This window comes from Prionailurus bengalensis, chromosome C2, assembly GCF_016509475.1.
Source record: "Prionailurus bengalensis isolate Pbe53 chromosome C2, Fcat_Pben_1.1_paternal_pri, whole genome shotgun sequence".
Classification (NCBI taxonomy): Eukaryota; Metazoa; Chordata; class Mammalia; order Carnivora; family Felidae; genus Prionailurus; species Prionailurus bengalensis.
The window spans coordinates 103,298,678-103,309,597 of record NC_057350.1 but is presented as its reverse complement, the minus strand read 5'-3'; the positions used below and the strand labels follow the sequence as shown (position 1 = coordinate 103,309,597).

The following is a 10,920-nucleotide window of genomic DNA, read 5'->3' as shown; positions in this document are numbered from 1 at the left end:
AAAAGGGAGAGTACGGTGTTAGTTGACCCTGCCACAGCATCTTTGTGCTATTTGGTCTATTTCAAAGTGCATCCCTTTGGCTGTGGTACTTCTGAGTAACTTCATGAAGTCATTTTTAAGTAAGTTACACATGTTTTAAAGTTGAAAACTGAATTAGTAAAAAGAATGAGATTAAAAAAGAATTTTAAAGTAAAGCACCAAATGGACACTAAGCCAACATTAGCAAAAATTGGACACATGGATACAATGACTGAGGACTTTTTTCTTTTTTAAAAAAAGTTCATTTATTTTGAGAGAGACAGAGACCGTGTTAGAGAGGAGACAGAGAATCCCAAGCAGACTGCACTGCCAGCACAGAGCCTGATGCAGGGCTTGGACTCATGAAACCGGAAGATCATGACCTGAGCCCAAACCAGGAGTCAGATGCTTTATCAACTGGGTTTGTGTGCCCCAGAACTTTCTTTATTTCTCAATTAAAATAGCTAGAAGCAGAAGAACATGTTCTGAGTAGTAAGTTTTAGGTTTACTACTGGAAGCATTCTAAGTATGAAGGACTCTATTATTATCTCTTTTCAAAGAGTCTGAACTTAGAATCATGTATCATTTTTGTTTTCCCAATGATCAGTTACAGTGTCATCTCTTACTCTCTTACCCCACCCCCCCCCCTCCACCCTCCAGCTTAGCTTCATACAGGCAGGGTTACACAGCAGCCACAGATTGCATGAAATTAACTGGGACATTCTGAACAGATGTTGCCAGCCAGAATGGAGCTAAATTCTAATGACTCATCAATGTGAAGCTGTTTTGGAAAACAAGGCTTTGCTCCCCCAAATAAAGAGTGGTTTACAAGAATTCTTACTAAACCTATTTTTTTGTTTTGTTTTGTTTTGTTTTGTTTTGTTTTCATGGTAGTTCTTTCCAGTCTGCCCTCAATGTATAAAGTATTTGTATATTTACTTTTCTATGTTCAGTATGGTGCTAGACACATTGTTTTTACTCTCTTTTTTACTTCACATTAATAATACTGCTTAAAAGCTTGATTTTAATGGTGTTTTAGTCAGCCTGAGATGCCATAACAAAATACCTACCATAGATTGGGTGGCTCGAACAACAGATAACTATCCTTTCACAGCTCTGGATACCAGAATTCCAAGATCACGGTACCAACAGGGCTGATTTCTGGCAAAGCTTATCTTCTTGGTTTTCAGGTAGTCACCTTCTCATGATCAGGAGTGATTGGGGTTTTGAATTACAGTGTGGACTTAGGTGGACTTATGGGTAGATTCTGATGAGTTGAAGACCCTGAAACTTCATTATGAGCTTCTCTTGTGGGTAGAAGTAGCAGAATCCTCCCCAATGAAGGGATTAGCTAAGTATTACCTTATCTCTCCATAGAGATCTCACCTGACTGTGGCTTTTTAGGTGGATGCCTGTTCTCAGTTTCTACATCCATTACTTTTCCCTGTGCTTAGACTTCCAACTAGATGCAGCAGACTACAAAATCCCAGCAGACCATAAAAGGATGACTACAAAGTCTAACCCGACAGGATGCACCAGACAAAACAAAGAATTATGGAATTTTACCAGGCTATATTGACACAGACCTGATAAGTTCAGGTGAGAATAAGTTTAAGAGCGCTATACAAGGGATTAAAAATATATATATTTTTAGGTCTGGCTGAATTGATTTCATGTGGGTACACTGATCAAAAAGACCCTGAGAAATAAATTCTGGACATTAACAATATTGAATCTGATATTTCGAACATGAGAAGATAGCTCTAACACTTTACTCATTTGTTTGAATAAAACCTGGGCTCAAAAGTGGCCTATATTAAATGAAGTTGGGATTTCAGAACATACTTGTTATCCTCTAAAGGGAAAATCTAAAGGTTCAAGGAGATGAGTGTAAATATAAACTTAACTATGTTTGATCTCGCTATTCCTTATCTGTCACCTGGGAATGTCCAGAGGACATGTCTTCCACTAATAACACCTTTGAATGTTTGAAAAGCATCCACCTCACTGAAAAAGCTCTATGTTGGGGTGATTGGGTGGTTCAGTTGGTTAAGCACCTGACTCTTGTTTTCAGCTCAGGTCATAATCTCACAGTTTGCAAGTTTAAGCCCTGCATCAGGCTCTCTGGGGACAGCATGGAGTCTGCCTGGGATTCTCTCTCTCCCTCCTCTGCTCTCTGTCTCTTAAAATAAATAGACTTAAAAAAATTTAAAGAGGGGCGCCTGGGTGGCGCAGTCGGTTAAGCGTCCGACTTCAGCCAGGTCACGATCTCGCGGCCCGTGAGTTCGAGCCCCGCGTCGGGCTCTGGGCTGATGGCTCAGAGCCTGGAGCCTGTTTCCGATTCTGTGTCTCCCTCTCTCTCTGCCCCTCCCCCGTTCATGCTCTGTCTCTCTCTGTCTCAAAAAAAAAAAAAAAATTTAAAGAAAAAAAAAATAAAGAGCTCTGTATTAATTGGCTGTTATCTGCGAGAGAGCAGTTTTTTTTTTCCAAAAACCATCCATCCAATGTGGTCTGTCTTGGGACCCCAGCTGCTTCTCTCAGAGACAATGAGCTGGGCAGCTAGGCAGCTGGATATTGGCCTCTGATGATCTCTGAGAACATGAACTGGAATCTGGAGGCAGTAGAGGCTCAGAAGAGCTACTGGCAGCAGCTCTGGGATGATATACAAAAGTGACTGCAGGAAGAGCCCAACTATAGCCCCCTAGCACTTCCCTAATATTCACTGAGCCTTGCTGATGATCCCTAGCTCTTTGTGCAGTGGTCCTCCCTCATCAGGGGATACTGTAAGATACTGTCACTGCAGTGAGTTTTCAGATGTAAATGGGATGATAGAATCCCAGGGCTGCAGATAGAGCTTCATCATCAGAAGCTGGGTGAACATGGTCATTGTAAGGGGCAGCAGAGTTTGCAGTAATCAGAATCTTTTGACACAGATCTTTGATCGGGGCTGAGTGTAGGGACACTAGGATTGAGATAGATGACTGTTTCACTAAACTCAAGTGAGAAAACTTCATGATTTACTCAATTTCCAGACTTGAGCCAATTCACAGACCTATATTGTGAACTTTGAATCAACTAAGTGGTTTGTTCCATCGTGAATATACGACTTGTAGCTCTGCGTCAAAGCCACCTGCTCTAATTAAGACCATTCCAAGACAACAGGCTTAGCTTGGAGGAAATCTAGGGCAAGCAGCGATTCTTTATGGATGTTTTATAAATCACATATTCTCATATTCCATTGGCCTGAAATACTATCACAGCAGTATGTCACTGCTCAGGAAGTTGAGGATGTAATCTCAGAACTAAGAACCTATATATATGCCTATTAAAACTTCAAGAATTCTACTAAAACCAAAAATGAATAATGAATAAAAAATAGCAGTATCTGTTAAAGCATTAATAGTGCTTCCCTCCCTCCCCATTTTACTTCTTTATTCTTAACTTAATATAGATTAACAACTTTCTTTCTTAATACTACTTATCACTGCCTACTTGAGATAACAAATATATTTGGAATTCTTAATGATAGATTTTTTAATAAAACAGATTTTTTTAACAGATATAATTTCCAAAAGTTCATCATAAGTCTGTGCCATAAAGCCTATTTCAGTAAATATCAGAGTTGAACTTACAGAACCAATTTTTCTTAACCACGATGAGAGATACCAGAAATCAATAACAAGAGATAATTGAACACTTTGTCTCTGAGAAAACAGCAAATGGTGGATAATGCTGGTGCAGGACCCTAGAGGACCCCAGAATGGGAGACCTTGGAGGCTTCAGCAGTGGCATCCGTGGGCCAGGTTGGGGCTGCAGCTGAGGCCCCACAGCTCACAGAGACAAGGCAGAGGACAAAGAGTGAATCCCTGTCAACAAGCGAGGCCACTTGGTCAAAGACATGAAGATTAAGTCCCTGAAAGATATCTATCTCTTCCCCATGCCCATCATGGAATCCAAAATCATTGACTTTTCCTGGGGGCATCTCTTAAGAATGAGGTTTTGAAGGTTATGACTTTGCAAAAGCAGACCCACGTTGGCCTGTGGACAGGGTTCAAGGCGTTTGTTGCCATTGGAGATTCCAATTAACACCTTAGGGGCACCTGGGTGGCTCAGTCAGTTGAGCATGTGACTTCAGCTCAGAGCCTGGAGCCTGCTTCTGTTTCTGTCTCCCTCTCTCTCTGCCCCTCTCCTGCTCACACTCTCTTTCTCTCAAAAATAAATAAAAAGAACATTAAAAATTTTCTTAAAAACATTATAAACAATGGACATATTGGTGTGGGTGTTAAGCGTTCCAAGGAGGTAGCCACTGCCATCCCTGGGGCCATCCTGGATAAGCTTTCCATCGCCTTATGCAGTGAGGCTACTGGAGGAACAAGATTGGCAAGCCCCACACTGTCCTATACAAGGTGACCAGCCCCTGTGGCTCTGTGCTGGTGTACCTCATCCTGGTTCCCAGAGGTATTGGCATTGTCTAGGCCCCTGTGCCCAAGAAGCTACTGATGATGGCTGGTATTGACAATTGCTATACCTTGGCCAGGGGCTGCATTGTCACCCTGGGCAACTTCAAGAAGGCCACTTTTTTTTTAAGTTTATTTATTTATTTATTTTGAGAGAAAGAGGCAGAGAGAGAGGGAGAGAATTCTAAGCAGGCTCCATGCTGTCAGCCTGGAGCCTGACTTGGGGCTCAAACTCACAAACCATGAGATTATGACCTGAGCAGAAATCAGGAGTTGGCCACATAACCATCCCATGTTGCCCACATAACCAGTAGTTATTTTGGCCACATAACCAGTGGCCCAGTTGCCCACAGAGCCATCCACGCATTCCTGACAAGGCCACTGTTGATGCCATTTCCAAGACCTACAGCTGTCTTATTCCTGATCTCTGGAAAAAGACTGTGTTCACCAAGTCTCCTTATCAGGCATTCACAGACTGTCTTGTAAAGACTGACACTCAGAATGTCCTTGCAGAAGACCCAAACACCGGCTGTGGCTACCACATAGTTTTATACAAGAAAAATAAAGTTAATTAAAGCCTGTTTAAAAAAAGAGGGAGAGATAATCGGACAAAAACCTTATTTTCAAATTAAATAATAATTTACTTTAATTGATGGTTCTAAATAAATAATAGTGAAAATTTAAAAATACTTACAATAATGAACCAAAAATGCACATGAGATGAAGCTAATGCAGTTGTGCTTCATCTAAATGCTTATATAAGAAAAAACAAAATTATAAAAACAAAGAGCTAAGTACCCAGGGTAACAACTTAGGAGGAAACAGCAAAATAAGAAAGATCAAAAAGGGCCACCTGGGTGGCTCAGTCGGTTAAGTATCCGGCTTCAGCTCAGGTCATGATCTCACAGTTTGTGAGTTCAAGCCCCGAAATGGACTCTGTGCTGACAGCTCGGAGCCTGGAGCCTGCTTCAGATTCTGTGTCTTCCTCTCTCTCTGCCCTTCCCCTACTCATGTTCATTCTCTCTCTCTCTCTCTCTCAAAAATAAATAAACATTAATTTTTTTTAATAAAAAAAGAAAGATCGATATAAAACTTTACTGTTCTACAGTAAAGCATTTCTGTCAGTATGCTGTTTTCCTATCAACTGCTAAGAACAAAAGTAAAGTTACTTTTCAACTTGTAATTCTAACATGCAGTTCAAAATTCACATGCCCAAACTTGAGCTCTAACCTGTTGACCTGGTCTTCTTCATTTCAATGAAGGTGAACTCTAGTCCTCATAACTCTAGTCACTCATAACAAATATTTGGGCAGCCAATTTGATTTCTCTCTTCTACCACTGATCCATAGACAACATTTTTTTTTCTGACTTCAGAGTAAGTCTGGAATCTGATCACTTAGAAACACTTTCACAGCATTAAAATGGAAGAAATTGCTAATAATGCTGGTACCATCAGTGACTCAAACAAATATTTTGCTGGAATGTGAGAACATGAAAGTGAAACAGTACATATTGTACATTCTGTTTACAAGATGTCCTAAAACTGGTCTATAGTTTCAAAAAAAAAATCAAAACAATGATTCTCTCTGGTTGGGATATTGACTGAGAAGAGATGTGATAGAACTTTCTAGTAATGGAATTTTTCTATTGATGGCTATATAGTTTATCCAGGTATATGCATTATTAAAAATTCATTGAGTTTTATTATTAAAATGTGTTCAGTCACTATATGCAAATTTTACATGGCACCATGGGAAGAAGTATTTAGTTTCTAGGTTTGTTTTTCACACCACTATGGGTAAAAAAGCCTAAAACTACTCTTTGTTATACTAGGCTTAAGCAAATGAGTTAATACTTTGAGGATAATAAAAGTTGTATTTCTCTATGTGGTGAAAGGAGTTAAAGATGGGGAAATTTGAAAAGACTAGAATGAAACTTGTTGCATAGAATTGGGGATATCAGGATAGACTCATTATATAGATAAAGAGAGACATAGATACATAGATATATATCTAGACCCATTTTATAGATCTATCTATATGCCATATGTATGTATACATTTATGTATCTGCTCCTATATCTGTTTACACAAAGGACCTAAAAGCAATGATACACCAGTGACAATGAGCATTCCTAGAATCCAGTTTTTGGTTTCTAAATAAAATTCTCCACTGAAATAAACCAAGAGAAATAGTCCGTTCCAGAGTGTGGCTGGTAAAGTAGAAGTTGAACCTGGTATTTATTTTTACACTGGAAAGTGAGGAAGTAATAAAATAATTACAGGACCATGTCAAAAGGACACAAATTTAGTTTGAAGAGGCTTCCAACTGGCCAAGTTTGGGACAAGTCAGGCATCAAAATACATAATCAAATTACAATAATCCATTGAAAGCAACGAGAATTCATAAAATCCTACCGATATATTAAATATATGTCACAGAAAAAAAGGAAAGCCATTTCTTATAGAATAGAGGCCAATGAATGCAGTAGCATTGTTGAAACTAGAAAATCATCAATGGATGTTAAACTATTCAGTGAAATTTTGATAAAAAGAATATTGAAATATTTTCATATGTTTTCCCAAAATTATTCATTAGGAAAAAAAGTAACTTTATAGAGAAACCTGACAGGTATAAATTTAGGTGATTAATATTAACATCACCAGTTTGGGGAAATGTGCTTTCTGAAATAATGCACTGAAGAGGACATTATATTATTTAAGTGGTAATTCCACTCCACATGTCATGAAGAAACATCAGAAGTACACAAATTAAAGGGCATTTTACTAAAATAAGTAACTTACATTGTTAAAAAATATTAAGACAAGAATGACAAAGGAACAGATTCAAATTTTAAGAAACTGGTGATATGACAACTAAAGGCAATACATCATTCTGGATTTGGTCCTGGCTAGGGAAACATATATACAATGTACATTATTAGGGAACTTGTATGATCTTAGATAGTACTGTTGTGCCATTAAATTTTGTAATTTTTATAATTGTACTGTGGCTAAGATCCTCATTCGGAAACACATACTGAATTATTTAGTGTGAAGGAACATATTGTTTGCAGTTATCAAATTGTTCGTGTAATAATATAGAAACTGCTAAAACAAATAGAGTGCAATGCTTATCAAATGGTGAATCTGAGTAAAAGGGACTGTGGGAATTTCTTGTATTCCTGAACAATTTATGTAAGTTTGAAGTTAACCCAAAATTTAAATAAAATCCAGTTTGGATTATTCTAATAAATACAGAAATTCATACAAAAAAGTGGGTGTCAGAACAATAAAAGTGATGTCAGAACAATAACCTGATATATGTACAGCATTAGATTAGTGGATTGCAAGTGTGTGAAAATAGATCTATGTTTCAAATAGCAACATGAATAAATAAATTTTTGAAAAAATATCAAAAGATCAATATATAAAGGTCAATACCACCCCAGAATTGAAACACAAAGTATTTTATACACCTGATTCAAAGTAGCTGTTTTGCATGTCGATTGTAAATACAACAAACCAGAGTGAATATCTATGTAGAAAGAGGTATGAGATGGAGAAAGAGGAAAGGGTGTAGCATTAAAACAATGAAAAATTAAAATGAGTGGTATTGAACTCTTAGCACTATTGTCTGTCATGAATCTACAGGTGTAGTTAATTGCCTTCAGATTCCAAAATTCCAATAAAACATGAAAATGTATTTAATGAAATTGAGATTGTTTTAAAAAATCAGGCATTGAACATTTATCACAGTTCTCCAATGTAGTCTTGTGCCCTCCAGTCCTCCTTAATATCCCATGTTCTAGACTATAAAAGGAGGGTTCAGTAACTTCAATTTGATAAACAATATAGCATATCCACCATGACACAGGTATTTATACATAAGGGCCACCTAATGGAACACATTACTCTGGCTGGCTGACAAAGAAATTGATATTTAACAAATATCTGGAAAGCATTTCAGGTAAATAATATGAGATCCATTTTACTGGATAGTACTTAAAGCAACAAGAGTTTACACCAAAGAGCATTTGATATTTATTCATTTCCCCTACTTCTTTCTCCAGTTTCGTTCATTTAGTAACAGTTAAGCAGATGCACTTCCTTAATCTTGGAAATCTTGCATTCATTTTCAGGAGCAATCTTTTTGTTTTAAATTTTATTTGATCGTTAATATGTTTTGGTATTTAATTGCAATGCCACAGAGTTGAATACATCATGGTGACCACAATAAAACCACAATGGAAACCTGCTGTTCTTCAGGGAACATGATGTGGTTTTACTGGCTTGGTAACAAGTGACAAAGAACAAACAAATTGGAAACAAATCAATCACCAGTAACATTTTTTTTTCAATTGACTGAGCTTTTGTCAAAGTCACAAAATTGCAGAACATTGGAGATTTAGACTGCGTAAAGCTGTAAGCATTCAGTTCCTCCTCTGTGATTTTTTTTCCACCTCGTTTTGTTGTATTTAAATGGGCTTTGTTTCAGTTTCCAGCTGGTGGGTGTGCTACAGGAGTGAATTCTGATACAATGTTTTCAAAAGACTTAAAACAACCTCAGTGATTATTTAGGCTTAGCAGTTTGTGGGATAATAAGTTGAAGTTTATCACTGCCAGCATTTCAAATGAATGAAGTTCATTTAGGAGTGAAGAGGTCAGTAATTCAGAATGTTCTATTTCAGTTGGGGAAGAAAAGTAGATGGAGAAAGTCCCTGTAGACTGTCATCAGGCACAAAGCACAGGATGGAAATTAGGAAGGCTGCAAATCTAAGAAGCAGTAGCTTTTCCAAGAAGAGAGAAATAAAATAGAAATAAAAGGTTGGTAGAAAGGATACAGTTTAAAGGTACCCAGGAGAAATCATCACAGAGTTTTGAGTGATGATCCTTTCGTGAACAGTAGGAGGTTGCGTGATACACTTTCACTTGCCGTTGCAACCATAATTACTAGCTTACCTGCATTTTGCATTCTGATGAGAAAAAAGAGGTTTAAATTATTTTGGTAGTTCCTTTTTTTCTGAAATGTTCCAAGGTAATCAAAGAATCTATATCAGTGATTCTTTCTGTAAAAGGCCAGAATGAGTGTATTCCATTTTGGGTGCATAAATAACGGTTTCCTAATTTGGTTAATTTTGGTTTGGGGGAGAAAAATTGAGAAAGTCCTTCTTCTGGAAATGGCAATTCATCAATACCAACTACTAGTAGTTCCCACCTGTCTTGTCTCTTCCTATGGAGATCATTTGAAGATCAAATGAAGGCTTATCACTAATTTGGGAATTAATAAAACCATTCTCTCAAGGATGCTCTTAGAGGAAAAAAAGAGAAACACAAAAAAGAATTATGAATTGGAGAAACATCACACAATGTATTACATTTTATGTTTTGAATTATCTTAGGTAGCTTTGATTTCCTGTTCAAAAATTAAATATAGTCCTATCAAATTTTTTATTACCCATAATTTCTTTAAGAATAAGTAACTTTAGCATTAGGTAGCATTTTATCACATATATACACTCAAGGGTAACATTAATAGGACTCATCATTTAAATAATATATGTATTCTATTGAATTGTTTGTTTTTAAAGGTTGTACTTGTTTTAAATTTATAATCACAATTTGTATGGGTAACCTCCACACAGTCCCTGTGTGTCTATCTGATAATTGCTAATTTCATCATACACTATCTGTAAAGATAAAGCCACAGTTCAGTTAATACAAGTCATTGTGGGTTTTAGAAAACAGATTTAGGAAAATCCTCTCATGATCACCTTATTTTCTTTCTGATTACTATGGATAAAATGTTAGCAGTAAAGAGTTTAAATTAAAGAACCATTGGAGAAGGGCCTAGCAGTAATCATTAGAAGCACCTAAGAGGGGCTCCTGAGCAGCACAGTCAGTTAAGCATCCACCTTCGGCCCAGGTTATGACCTCACAGTTTGTGAGTTCCAGCCCTGCGTGAGGCACTGTGCTGACAGCTCAGAGCCTGGAGCCTACTTCGGATTCTGTGTCTCCCTGTCTCTCTCTGCCCCTTGTTGCTTGTCCTCTGTCTCTCTCTGTCTCTCAAAAATAAATGAACGTTAAAAGAAAAAAAAAGGGGGCAAGATAACCTGAGTTAAACTATAATATATATGTGTCAATTTGCTATAATCTTGAGGATTTGAAAATCAAGGGCTTTTATTTATTAAAAGCATTACAAAATCTATAATTATTCTGCTAATAGGTCATAATAAGTCTTGTATAAACATAGGCATAATAATTGGTTTGTATTTTCATGGATTAACCCACTCATTAAAAAAAAATCTCACAGTACATATTTATCTTTGTCTGATTTATCTCACTTACCATACTGTCTTTAAGGCCCATCAATGCTGTCGCAAATGGCAGGATTTCCTTTCTTATAGATGAACAATATCCCATTGTATATGTTTACCACAACTTCTT

The 10,920-nt window shown here is 37.2% G+C and overlaps 1 pseudogene; it reads left to right on the top strand.

Moving 5' to 3' along the window:
• Nucleotides 1-2,617: 2,617 nt before the first annotated feature.
• Nucleotides 2,618-5,021, top strand: LOC122491015 (annotated as a pseudogene).
• The last annotated feature ends 5,899 nt before the right edge of the window (nt 5,022-10,920 follow it).